Below are 13,903 nucleotides of genomic sequence, written 5' to 3' on the forward strand. Positions count from 1 at the left end.
AAATACTGGTTACTGGTGTGCATTTTGAAGGCATTAACTCAGAGGAGAATTCGGGCTCTGCTCAGCACAGTGCATCTTTTATCAAATGGAGCTGAGGAGCTTTTCATAATGTATAGTCATGTGTAAAGGGCAAGTCAGCTCCAGGAGTCTGGAGAGATAAACCTTAGAGATTCATGAGGCGTGAAGTGGATTGCAGTTCTGTCTCATCGTTTAGCAGATGAAAATATGCCAAATCCCAGAAGCTTCATACCCCAGAACAGATGTCAGCATGTGCACTGAATGGGAAACCTCCCATTCAGGGAGGGGTAAAAACAAAATGAGAACTGAGGAGTTTGTTTAGTTATAACATTTTATACTTTGATACTACCTGACCCCCAAGATCCCCAGGCATTTCATAAACACTTGCAAATTAAAGACTGTGATTTCCTTTTTAAGAAAGGGAAATGCTGTGTTTAATGGCAAAACTTGTGTCTTTAGCATCTTAAAAAGTCACCATGAGAAATATGAGCCAAATCAGGAACAGAGATAAATGATCCTGTTTATGTACTGCTTAAAACAAAGACCACCCTCAAGATAAGAAATTTGCCACATTAAATTTTAAGCTGATGTGACACCAGCACTGCAGCTATTGATGATAAACTAATACAATCAAAACAAAAATACCACCAGAGCCAAACCAAGTGTTTTCCCACCTGTTCTCCTATGGAATCTTGATCTTTAAGGGTTGTGTTTACACACCCCAAAATTCCTTCTCTAAATACCTGTTTTGTACTATACCTAAAAGTTGTATTATATCCTAAAGGGCAAAATGAAAGTGAATTCCTGAGTGAAGAGGATCAGGAGAAGCCCTTCTTTCCAAACAAAGGGATGAAGATCTGCCTCTGTGAGTTCACTTGTGGCACAGTGACATGGAGAAAGAGGTGGTTTCTTCCATCACCACAGTCCAGGCGTCCTCATGCTCTGGACCCATGAGGCAGCCAGAGGAAGGGAAGGAAGGGAAGGAAGGGAAGGAAGGGAAGGAAGGGAAGGAAGGGAAGGAAGGGAAGGAAGGGAAGGAAGGGAAGGAAGGGAAGGAAGGGAAGGAAGGGAAGGAAGGGAAGGAAGGGAAGGAAGGGAGGAAGGGAAGGAAGGGAAGGAAGGGAGGGAGGGAGGGAGGGAGGGAGGGAGGGAGGGAGGGAGGGAGGGAGGGAGGGAGGAAGGGAGGAAGGGAGGAAGGGAGGAAGGGAGGAAGGGAGGAAGGGAGGAAGGGAGGAAGGGAGGAAGGGAGGAAGGAAGGAAGGAAGGAAGGAAGGAAGGAAGGAAGGAAGGAAGGAAGGAAGGAAGGAAGGAAGGAAGGAAGCTGTCTCCACAATCTCATCTCTTTGATCTTCCACCGTGATGGAACCTTGATGTGCCCCACACATGACCAGATCCCTTCCCAGAGCCATGGGCATACCATGGAATGAATTTCCAAGGGCTGTTAGTCAAACACACAGTCCCTAACACAGCCACAGGGCTGACAGCCTGCAGAGGTATCAGCAGAGGGACTCATAAAACCTTGGCCACCTTGCTGGCTGCTTCTCCTTGTGTGTAAAGGGGACAATGCCAAGGACCCAGCTTCTTTGACAAGCTGCACAAGAGCACTTGGCTGTGCCCTTTTCTTGGCACACTTGGCTGTGCCCTTTGCTCCAGAGGGAGCACAGGTTCACAGCCCTACTCCCCCACAGCCCTTCTGGTTGCCTCAGAGACATGGTTTGTTATCAAACAGAAGCACTAAAGTGAAAGGTGTGTGAAATCCATTGGCAGAGATGTTTCATTATCCAAAACGACTCTCTAGGATTTCTCCAAGGGAAAGGAACCATTTTAAGGGCCGCTGACTTTGTAGGCAGGATAACAACATGCCATTGACACAGCCAGCTGCAAATGTAATGAAATTGCAATGAATAAATAATTATCTACTGCTAGAAGAAACTCTCAATCATTATTGTCTGAAAGTCAAAATCAGGTTGCAGACAGTGTGAGAGATGTGTGAGAAAATAAAAAACCAGCCGTTTTCTCATGACAGACTGTTGGTTGAAGTATATTCTGAATCCTTTCCATGCAAGTAAAACAAAAATGTTATTCTTATGAGTTATCTTTGAAAGGTTAGAAGGAAGTCTTAAAATCTAGCTGCAGAAGATGCTCTAGGAGAATCACAGCTGTTCTGGCTGGAAAACTAAAAATAACATTTTGATAAAATAGCCTTAAAAAAAGAGTAAAGAGTTGGTTGCGCTTTAGCTACTGCCCTAATTCTGAGAGACCAACCAGAGTGGAGCACTGAAAACCCACACACAGAAGAGCAGATTTTGACAGGTTCCTAATCCCAGAATCATGGAACAGCCCAGGTTTGGAAGGGACCTCAAAAGGAGGAAGGTTCCTCCCCCTGGAACCTCTCCTGGGAAAGGGAGTCTAAGGAAATTATCCAACACCCCGTGCCATTGCACCTTGAGAACTTCAGCAACAGAGACTCTGCTACACCTCTGAGGAGGCTGTGCCAGTGAATTGCTCTTCTTGCTATAGAAAGTATCTTTCTTATCCAAAATAAAATGAAAAAGGATGGTGTGGAGACAGTATATGGCATGCTGCTTCATATATGAACTGAACGTTCCAGGAAAGAGGTAAAAATACTGTTTATAGTCATGATTCAAATGAAAAAATCAGATAAAACTCTATTTTTGTAACTGAAAAGTATGGGTGACAGTCTGAACCACTCATGTAGGAGGGAAAGCAAGGCAAAGGAATATTTCAATAGCAAATGGTGGTAAAATCATATAATTTTATCTGTAGTTCCACCTTTCAAAGGTTATGTAGATCAAAATATAATCAAGCTGCTAAGTGCACAGTTCAAAGCAAGAGGAGGCTTTGCTGGTTCCCTTTCTCACTCCTTATTTTCTTCCCAATTATGTTTTATTATGTTGCTCACATTCAACATGTGAACAATATTCATTGCAATACTCACTGAAAAACAGTGCTCATAAAAAATCAAACTATAAATTACATTCATTATTCTACCCTGCTTGGTTGCAAATTGTTTAGATATGTCAATTTTGCCCACAGAATTGAATGTGATACATAATCTGAGAGGTTTTTGAAACTCCTGCCATAGAATGTTCTGATAATGCATTCATGGTGACATGGCAGAGTTCTGTAGTTCTCTACTTGTGTTTAATAAATATATATATATAGAAACATAGCCCTAGGCCATAGCAGGGCTCAGCCAGACATCAGCATTGCTACAAATTGGGAATTTCCATCCTCAGTATCCAAACAACACACATCTCATTCCTCATACACTGAATACTTTTGAGTGGAAAGGTAGAAAATTTGAGGTTAAAACCCTCTTTTTTCTTCGTTGTCAGAGTGTGGTGGGGTGATGAAAACTTCCCAGTGATGTCAATGAGAAGCTTCTCTCTTTTCTGACACTGGAGATTCTGGAGTGAGAGGATTCAAGCAGCTGGGCCTTTAAGACACCAGGTAAGCACAACAAAAGAATGCTGCTTCCCTAGAATTCCTTCTCAAAACTGAGGAGAACAGCACAGTGGTACTCAAGAGAGCTCTGTTCTTTTGGTTTCTGTCCACAAGGGCCCTTCAGTGACTCTTAGGTTCCCAGTTCTTATGGAGAACAACCAAATACTTGCAAATCTATTCTGAGCGAGTGATACTACTCTTTACAACCAAATACACAATATGTTAGTACTTAGGGCACATTACCAACTTGCATGTCAAGACAGCTTTTTAAAGCAGATTCTAAAATCTGTTTATTACAAAAAACCAGATTGTCCCAAGTACACCTCAAGGCAGCAGCTGTGGAGAAGGGAAAGCATTGCGCACAAAATAATCCTCTCAAATCAGTAACCCCACAAGAACAAGAGACTCTGCCTTACCTTAAGAGGTAATTGCTCTTCAAGCCCTGTGGTGAAAAGTTCCCCTGGACTTGTCTCCTCCCCACTGCAGTTTTCCTGCGGGAGTGTTCCTGCTGGCCCTGTCATTGCCATGTCAGGAACCTGCTAGGAACGCTGTTTCAAGCTTGTTTGCTTGTGCTTTTGATGTCAGCCCTGTGGCTCTTTGAAGTTGGAGTCTCCTTCTGGAAGGCTGGGGGGCAATGCTGGATCTAGAAGAACAGGAAAGTAAAGAGGTGCAGCAAACCCAGCACCCCTGGGAATCAGTAAGGGAGGGAAATGGATTGTGAGGACATGCCACGGGGCTGAGGGCATCTGGGACAGGAGTAAAAACTCTAAATAGGGATGCAAAATGCAGGGTCCTGAAGATATGGTTCTGGATTTTATTTCCTATAAAGGAAGGAATCCTGGAGTTAAGAATCACCTCCAGCTGTGGCACAGTCCATTTGCCTACCCCAGTGGCCAAGAAATCACAAGGTTTTGTATATATGTAAATTAAAATAATATACATGTGTTGAACTTTCCTGTTTTTAAATACACAAAGCATATTTGGTAAATTCAAACACCATTTCCTTCTCTGCTTAGTCACTAGTTATGAAATCTGTTAAATGACAAATGAGGTGATCATTCCTGCTCAGCTGCCATTAGAGGCTGTATTTTAATTAGTTGGGACATTCATGTCAAAACAACTAATGCACAAGCCCTCACAAATTCATTGTTGGAGTTCCCTCATTGTCAAACAAAACCCATGGGTTTGTTCCCTCACGTGAAAATAGAGGTGGTGCACAGAAACCAGTGAACAAACCAGAGCTGAGTGCCCTTCCCACTGCCCGGTGCTCCCACAGCTGCAGAACAGCAAACAAGAAGGCACGGCCCAATCTGCTGCTCTCAGCAGAAAATCCAGAATAAAAAGTCATCTGTTGGAGATCCAGTGGGTTCTATACCAATTCAAATGGGCAGCCACACCTGCCTGGGAAGACCAAAACCTTCCTCAGTGGTAGGAATAAGTTCATAGGGAGGGGTTTGTAGGAGGCAGCCTGGTAAGAGGGGAAGGCTGAGGAGTCTCACTGCCTCTCAACAAAGTTTAGTGAGGCAAGATGCCAAATCCAGAAATTAAACCTGTCATTTTCCCATCTTAACAAGGAAATAATTTCTTATTCTGCTTAGAGGAGTAAGAAATTCTACTTCCATTTTATTATCAAAGATGTGGCTGAGACTTTCTTCCCAAGTGAGCTGCTGTTCCTGTGTCATTAACAACCCCTCAAAACTCCAGCAGGCGTAGGCTGCAGAAGCTGAATGATCCTGCAGACATGATTAATGAAGGAGAGGGCTAAATCCCCTCGACATCTGGATTTGCTTCTTCTGGCCACAGATGGTTTTGGTTGCTTTTTATTCCAAGTATATTCGTTAGGACCAAGCATGGGGTTTAAACACAGCTTTCCTCTTCCAAGTCTCCGTTTTCCATGGAGAAGCTTCTCCTCAGGACCCTATCCAGGGAGGCATATGTAACAAATAAAGTGGAATTTGCCAAACCATCCTGCACACTGAAGGGGCTGCAAGAGTTCAAAAGGAGACACAAAGGAAAATGGAATAGTTTGGATTTTTGATGTATTTTGATGTATTTTCCCCTCTCTGAAGTGATTGTCTCATCTGCTTCATTTTTGTTCCAGATAATTTTATAAAAGCCTTATCCCTCCAAGATTTTGAACTTACAGTAGATGGATCACAAAGTGTTTACAAGTTTTTCTGTTCACTTAGTGTAGATGCTGAGAGCATGAGTCCATCTACCCAAGCCTGGCTCCTGGGCTGGGAAAGCCACCCAGCGAGCAGCCTCCCAGCAATCCCACACTAATCCCACCAGTGGGTGAGGTATCCCTCACCCCTGGGATCCTGTCAGCCTCCTGCTCCTCTCCAGCTCATCTGCACTCACCCAAAGTGTGCCTGGACAGAAGCACCAGCACATCCTCATGGTGCAGCAGCCAACAAAAATCTTTCCAATTAATTATTACCACGACTTATTTGTGTGGTAAAGCCTGGACACAAGGTCTTTCAGTGTCCTTTAGGAGTGCAGATGGAGTTAACTGGTGTATGATTGATTTGCTTACACTCACTGCTTTGCTTCTCCAGTTTTTAACGTGGGTAACAATCTGCTTTTTTAGCACAGTACCTGCCTCGAGCTCACTCTTGCCTCTCTAAATAACAGAAGAAACAGTAGTGGCCTTGATTATGTACTAATGATCTGCCCAGAATTGATAAACTCTGTCAAATCACTAGTAATTCTGTGTTTTTTTCAAAGCATTTTAAATGCCAGTGTTTATTTGGCTGTTCTGGGAAAGCATAATACTTATTTAAAAACTTGCTTGCTTTCAGACACATCCACCATCACAGTCCCAGCTGTTTTGCTGCGCAGTATTGAACACACTGTCATATTTACTGCATTAAAACCGCTCTCTGCAGATCAAAAGAGATGATTTTATTGCTTTTCTTGATGATGTTTAGTAGAAACCTATATTCTCCTGGTTACCTATGCAGTTCAACTTTAGCAGACTGGTTTTGACCACAGTAAGTTGCACTAATGTTTGTAAGCGAAATGCAACTATTGCTTTTCCTTCCTTCTCTATTTCATAATAAAGTTAGTATTTCCGTAGACACTGGAATCCTCATTTTCCTGACATGAGAGAAAATAACAACATTCTTCTGTTATCCCAAATTTGAGACATGATAATTAAAAGTATTATCCTAGATCACAGAAAAATCCAGTTTGGAAGGGACTTCTGGAGCCCATCTGCTCCAAACTTCTGCTGGAAGCAGGACTCTTGAGTTAGGCTGTCCAGGGCTCTGTCAAGCCAACCTTGACTATTTCCAGTGAAGGAAATTTAGCACTTCCCTGGCAACCTAGTGCAATGTTTAATTGTTCTCACAGTGATTTTCTTCCACTTAAACCCAGACAGAATTTCTCCTTGGAGCAAGTTGTTTGTATTAGCCTTAATGTGTTTTCCCTTGATGTGTTCAGATGCACAAATTAGCTCTTGTCTGTCTAAATAACCAAGAGAAGAAGCACCAGTGGCCTGCCTTAGTTTCTGATGGCATGCTGGATGTCTAGTAGTTGACTTACCTTGAGGCTGGCTTTGCCACATCTTGCAGTAGCTACTGGATAAAACTGGGGGTGTTTCAGTACCCTGTCAAGGACCAGAGAGCCCAGGAACACAGAAGTGGGCAGGAGGCTGAACTCGGGGGTGTTAATGTTCTCTAACAGCCACTCAGCCCATTTTAAAATGAAGCTTTTTGGAGCTTTTGTCTGTATAGAATAATTGAGCTGTAAGGATCCCTGCTGTGGACTGAAAGCAGTATGCAAACCAAACCTCGGAGTCTTGCCAACAATTACCTTTTACTTGGCACACTGCCCAGAATGAAAATCTTGCAAAATTTTAGTCTCCATTTCTCTGGTATATTTCTGTAGCTATTTAAACAACCAATAAAATAAAAGAAAAAGAAGAAAAAGAATTATAAAAATGTTTAGATTATGAACTAAGTGTACATAATGGTCTGGCTGTGGTTCCCTTCTCTGTCCCCAAATAGCTAAAGAATAACGGGAGGAAATACTAAAAAGAACCAGCAATTTAAACAAAAGCTGTGAGGTCAAACTCTCCCTCGCTCCTCCTTCCTTCTCTTTATCGCTGTTCTCCACTTGGCTGCTGGCTCCCAGCTGAAGGCATTGCCTGTATTGTTAGTCCATGGACAAGAACAATACACCACTACAAAGTCTGGGGGAGCTTAGTGGTAACTTGAGCCTTTCCAGAGTTCTGCCCTTGTGCAAAGCGAAAATCCTCTGAAAAGAAGGAAAAAATAAACTGAAACTCATGTGGAATCATAGAATCATGGGATGGTTTGGACAGGGAGGGACTTTAAAGCCCATCCAGTTCTACCCCCTTGCCTAGAGCAAGGACACCTTCCACTAGCCCAGGTTGCTCCAAGCCCCATCCAGCTTTGCCTTGGATACTTCTAGGGGTGAAGAGAATTTCTGCCCAATATCCCATTTAACCCTGGCCTGTGGCAGAGGCAAACCATTCCCTGTGTCCTGTCTCTCCATCCCTTGTCCCAAGTCCCTCTCCAGCTCTCCTGGAGTCCCTTTAGGCACTGCAAGGGGCTCTAAGGTGTCCCTGAGCCTTCTTTTCTTCAGATGAACCCCCAGCTCTCCCAGCCTGGCTCCAGAGCAGAGGAGCTCCAGCCCTGGGAGCATTTCCCTGGCCTCCTCAGGCAACAAGAGACCACCCTGTGCTGTGGTCCCAGAGCTGCATGCAGTGCTCCAGGTGGAGCCCAAGAACCACCAGCTCCCAGTGTGGTCGCAGTGGATGACAAATGTCACTAGAATGAGCTGCCCAAACCACAGCTGTGTCTGTATTAGATGTGTCTGCAAAGGAGAGTGAGGAGGAGCAACTTGGCAGGGCTGTGCCTGCAGCTCTGGGTGAGGCAGCAGTGCAGGAAAGGCCCAAGAGGGGTTATGAACCTTCTCACCTGTGGTGCACAGGGCTCCACTTGCCAGCAAGCTCTCACAGCAATGAAAAGGGATTGGAGTTTGAACCTCCAGTTTAAAGAGAGCCCAGGGGCAGCTTGGCCTTGAGCGAGCACCTGCACCAGCAGTGAAGGGCAGCCCACCAAGTGGGGAGGTGTTTAGGAAGAACACTGAGGACAGGATGGGTAGAAGTAGCTGCCAGTCAGTGCAGCTCCCCTAAATGCTGGATTTGCCATGGAAACAAACTTAGCAGACCCTGACAGTGGTCCAGTGTCCAGGCTTCTGAATGTTTCTGCTGTCAGCAAAAAGCTTGCATGACTACAGCTCTGAAAATAAACCCAGCCCAAGCTGTAACCTCATTCAGCATTCTGGGGACACAGGCAACCAATACCAGCTGTAGCCATGTGGAGTCTTTGTAAGGGGGTTTTCCAGTTTGAGAAGGAACTAGTTCACTGTGGAGGCTGGTATCCATGGCTGGGATTGAGGTAGTGGTGTGACACAAGAAATAAAGGAAGCTGTACACTTCCTACCCAGTTTGCTCTCGCACATCTGATTAGAGAGGACTGGCAAAGATTATACTCCTCGCTGATTGAAGGCTGGAGTTGATGACTTGAGTGACAGCAATCAGATTTTCACTCATGTTGAATGCACTAGCTACCAAATCCATGGATGCTCAGTTGGCCACTCTAACTCTCTGAGATTATGCAAAATACAACCTCAACCAAAACGTTAAAGCAGCTGTTCTCTCCCTGATTGAATGAGATGGTCTCACACCAGAAGTTACTCCTTGCTGTCGAGCGCCCTCTCCTGCACGTTTACCTCTAGCAGTGACAGAGAATCCCTCCTCCTCTTCCTTCTCCTCCTCCTCCAGTAACATCCTTCCATACAAAAGTCCCTCCTGACCCCGCACACCTCCCTGTTCTTCAGATACCCAAATTGTGACCACTTACTACACTCCAGAAAGCTCCCAGGCAATCTTAGCTTTGCTAATAAGGAGTTATCAGGCAAATAGTTCTTTTTACAAAGCAAAATAATTCCAATTATCCTCAACTTAAAATCGCAGAATCACAGATTAGGTTAGGTTGGGAAGGGACTTTAAGGGTCATCTTGTTCCACCCTCTGCCATGGGCAGGGACACCTTCCACTAGAGTCAGGTTGCTCCAACCCTTGAACATTTCCAAGGATGGGGCAGCCACAGCTTCTCACCACCCTCATAGGGAAGAATTTCTTCCCAATATCCCATCTATCCCTGCCCTCCTTCACCTTAAAGCCCTCCCCCTCATCCTGTCCCTCCAGGCCCCTGTTCCAAGTCCCTCTCCAGCTCTCCTGGAGCCCCTTTAGCCACTGGGAGGGGCTCTGAGGTATCCCTGGAGCCTTCTCTTCTCCAGGTGAACACCCCCAGCTCTCTCAGACTTTCCTCATAGGAGAGGTGTTCCACTCTACTCACCTCCATGGGCCCATATGTTTGCACAGCCTGGTTTTTGGTAGTGAGGGCACTCAGAGGTGCTGCTGTGAGAAGCTGCTGGAAGCCTCCACCACGTCTGGCAGAGCCCGTCCCTGATGGCTCTGAAATGGACCTGCTGCTGGCCAGGACTGGGATAATGAGAGAGGCTGGTAATGCCTCTGTGATAACAGATTTAGGAAGAAAATCAAAACAATGTGGACACTGTTTTCCTTCTAGTCAGGGAAGAGGAGGTGAGAACATGAGAGGGAAACAACAGGGAGACACCAATGTCAGTGGAGAAGGGCAGGAAGGGCTCCAGGTGCTGGAACTGAGATTCCTCTGCAGGCTGTGGTGAGACCATGGTGGAGCAGCTGTGCCCCTGCAGCCCCTGGGGATCCCCAGGGATGCAGAGATCCCCCCACAGCCCCTGGGGATCCACCCACAGCCCCTGGGGATCCACAGGGATGCAGAGATCCACCCACAGCCCCCGGGGATCCACAGGGATGCAGAGATCCCCCCACAGCCCCTGGGGATCCCCAGGGATGCAGAGATCCCCCCACAGCCCCTGGGGATCCCCGGGGATGCAGAAATCCCCCCACAGCCCCTGGGGATCCCCAGGGATGCAGAGATCCCCCCACAGCCCCTGGGGAGGTGCCCACGCTGGAGCAGGTGATGCCTGGAGCAGGCTGTGATCCAGGGAACACCCAGTGGGCAGAGGGGCCCTGCTCCCAGGATGGAGCAGCCTGTCCTTGGAGGGCTGCACCCCTGGGAAGAGAGACCCAAACTGCAGCAGTTTTGGGAGGGCTGTGTGCCCCTGGGAGGGACTCAGGCTGTGGCAGGTGTGGTGGGGCTGCTGCTTGTGAGAGTGGACCCAGGGCAGAGAGGTTCACAGAGAGCTGTCTCCTGTGGAGGGACCCCAGGGTCTCCCAGGGGAAGGACTCCTCTCCCTGAGCATCACAAGACAACCTCAGGTGATGAACTGACCCAAACCCACATGCTCTGTCTCCCTGTGCTGTCAGTGGGAAGGAGGGAGGGGCTGGGGGAAGAAAAGGAGTTTTAAGGGCTTCCTTTACTTCTCATTATCCTCCTCTAACTCTGTTAGTAATAATTTCAGTTCATACTTTTGAGCCTGTTTTGCCCTTGGAATGTTTTCTCCCAGTCCTTATATCAGCTCATGAACCCTGCATTATTTTTTTCTCTCCTCTGCCCAGCTGTGGCAGGGGAGGGTGAGTGAGTAGCTTTTGCAGGTCCCTGGCTTTTGGCCAGTGTCAAACCACGACTCCCCATCATGCCCCTTGCAGCCTTCCTGCTGCTCCCGTAGGGAGGCAGCAGTAACTACGTGTCAGGGATCGTCCCTGCACTCTGGAGAGGTAAGAAGCAGCAGGAGATTTGGAGTGCAAATTCCAAATCCAAGTGTTCTGGCCAGAAGGGAATGCAGAGAGCTGGGATGTGGCCTTTGCCTCCTGACAGCAGCAGCTCAGCTCATCCAGCTGAGATTATCACAATCACCAACAGCAGCTCTGGAAATCTGCTCCAGGGATGAGTCCTCTTGCCCTGCTGTGCCAGAGAATAACCCACCTTTTCATCTGGAGAAGAAAATCTAGGCTCCAACTCCTACAAAAGGCAAAGAACAGGGCACAAACCCTGAGAAATTTAAGAATTCATACAAGAGGAAACAATGTGGGGCTAACACTATCACCACAAGTCTACATCCTCCTCTCATGGGCTGATTACCAAACCACTTTCTCCCCTGCTTCCTGCCTTCTTCTTGTCTTTTTTACACTCTCTCAAGTTGTTCACATGGCTTCCTCATCCCCACTCTGTGTTCCAAGACTTCTCTTTATCATATTTCCCATTTATCATCAAAAACCTGCCAGAAATGAAGAGAAATTATGTCCTAGAGAACACCAGAGAGTGCTTTGACTTTTGGCCAATGCTTTGCTGCAACATTTATGATGCAAATGTTTTAGAAGACTTTTTATTTTAAGTTGGGGAGTAGATGCCTGTTTTCTGTAAAATTTCATAAATCGTGGTCTGTAGGTGCCTTTAACAAATCCTTCTGCAGGGTGGCCTGTTTGAGTCTTCTCTGATCAATGGCTACACAATACCATTGTCATTTATTTCACAAGAAAGGACATTAAAAATTTGGGTTTGGTTGCTTTGTGAAATCAGGTGTATTCCCTACAGTTTCACTTTCCAACAACTCTGTATCCCTCACTTGTTTAGATACAGATGATTTTTTTCCTCTGTTCCTGCTGGAGGTGTTCAGGACCAGGATATGTGCCAGGCCTGAAAGTTTGTGAAAGTTGTTCCTCCACTTGTGAACGTTGTGGATTTAGGTCTTCCCTCCCCATGCACACCAACCCACCAGACTTCTGCAAAATCAACCACTGAAAGCAGTGGGAAAAGGAACCCAGCAGGTTTCATGAATTGAAACTGCTTCTTGTGAGATTTACTTCAGCATAACTGTTCCTGGAACACACCAGGTAGTTCTCTAAAGAACACAGAAGTTTGGAACAAAGCTCCCAGAAATGCTTAATTTTTTATGGTAGCCAAAGCTTTGTTATCTATTGACAGTTTCATCCCACTGCCCCTACCTTTTCACTAGAGATGCCTGGAACTCCTTTCAAACAGTACTAATTAAATTGTTTCTGAGGTTTGAAGTTGGCTTGTTTTAACTTGTTTTTTCAAGCTAGTACTTTCTATTGTTGCTAAATTATCATCAAAAAACCTGATTTTTTTGTGGCTCCTAGAAAACCTAAGACATTTAGATTAAATTTAAGAAAATGGGGCTGGAGAAGTTCCCCAGAGAAGTTGTGGCTGCCCCATCTCTGGAAGGGTCCAAGGCCAGCTTGGATGGGGCTTGGAGCAGCCTGGATAGTGGAGGGTGTCCCTGCCCATGGCAGGGGATGGGACTGGGGTAGCTTTAAGGATTCTTCCACCCCAAACCAGTCTGGGATTCTCTGACCAGAGCTATCTTGCCAGCTTAGCCAGTTGAGAACAGAGAAGGCAATGCAGAACACCTGAAGTGGGTGTTCAGAGCAGACTGTGGAAAAAAATATGTCAGCTTAATGTCATGAGAACAAAAAAAGGTTTCTTTGAGCAGTGGTCACCCTTGAGCATCCCTCTGGTGTGCATTCACTGTAATGTCTGTAATTCCCAGTCACATCAGCCACATAATGGAGTGCTTCAGTGCTTCTAATTTTTATTGTCATTGTGCTCCCACTGTTATGTTAATTAGATTAAACCAGACTCCCACTGAGGCTGTAACAATGATAAACATTGTAGTAATCTGTCAGCTCTCTCTGAAAGCACTTTCCACAGCTTTGGAAATGTGCTGCTGTGTACTGTAAATAATCTGCTTTGATCACACGTGCTCACATACATTGTAATAATCAACACTGAAAAATAAACTTGTAATGACTCACAACCTGAGGCACATTATTGATCTTTCCAATCAGTTACCATGAAGGGGGTCATGCAAGTAGAATGTAGTAATGCTGCCATTTTTAACTACACAAGACAAATACTGTGGGGAGAGAGGTCCTGCCAGAAATCTAAAATGACCACACATTAATACTCATAATTTTCTTTGTCTGGAAAGATTGGCTTATTCCATCTTTCCCTCTTTGCCTGAAATAGGTTCTAGCCTTTCCACTGACTGTTTTAAAGAATTTACAGCAGTAAATTATGACAACTTTTAACACAGACAGTTCTGTGGGATTTTGCTTCCAGGCCATTATCTCCTAAATCCATACTCTGACAGATTTCTTCTGAGGAACAAAGAACAGTGTAGGAATAAGGCCTGAACTGCTTTTCTTGTCTTACTGTACAGAGACACTCAGCTCAACAAAGCTCTCCTCATTACAGACCCTGTGGAGAATCAGGACTTCACAAATCCAGGTTCTTTATAAGTGCTGTGGAAACCGTTATTACAGATGGTTCTGTACTTCTCACTAGCCCTGTGCCTCATTTTGGTGAATCCCAAAAGGTTAAGTCTTCTGCACTCCTCTCTCTCTGTGTATGTGT

This window comes from Prinia subflava, chromosome 10 (genome assembly GCF_021018805.1).
Source record: "Prinia subflava isolate CZ2003 ecotype Zambia chromosome 10, Cam_Psub_1.2, whole genome shotgun sequence".
NCBI lineage: Eukaryota > Metazoa > Chordata > Aves > Passeriformes > Cisticolidae > Prinia > Prinia subflava.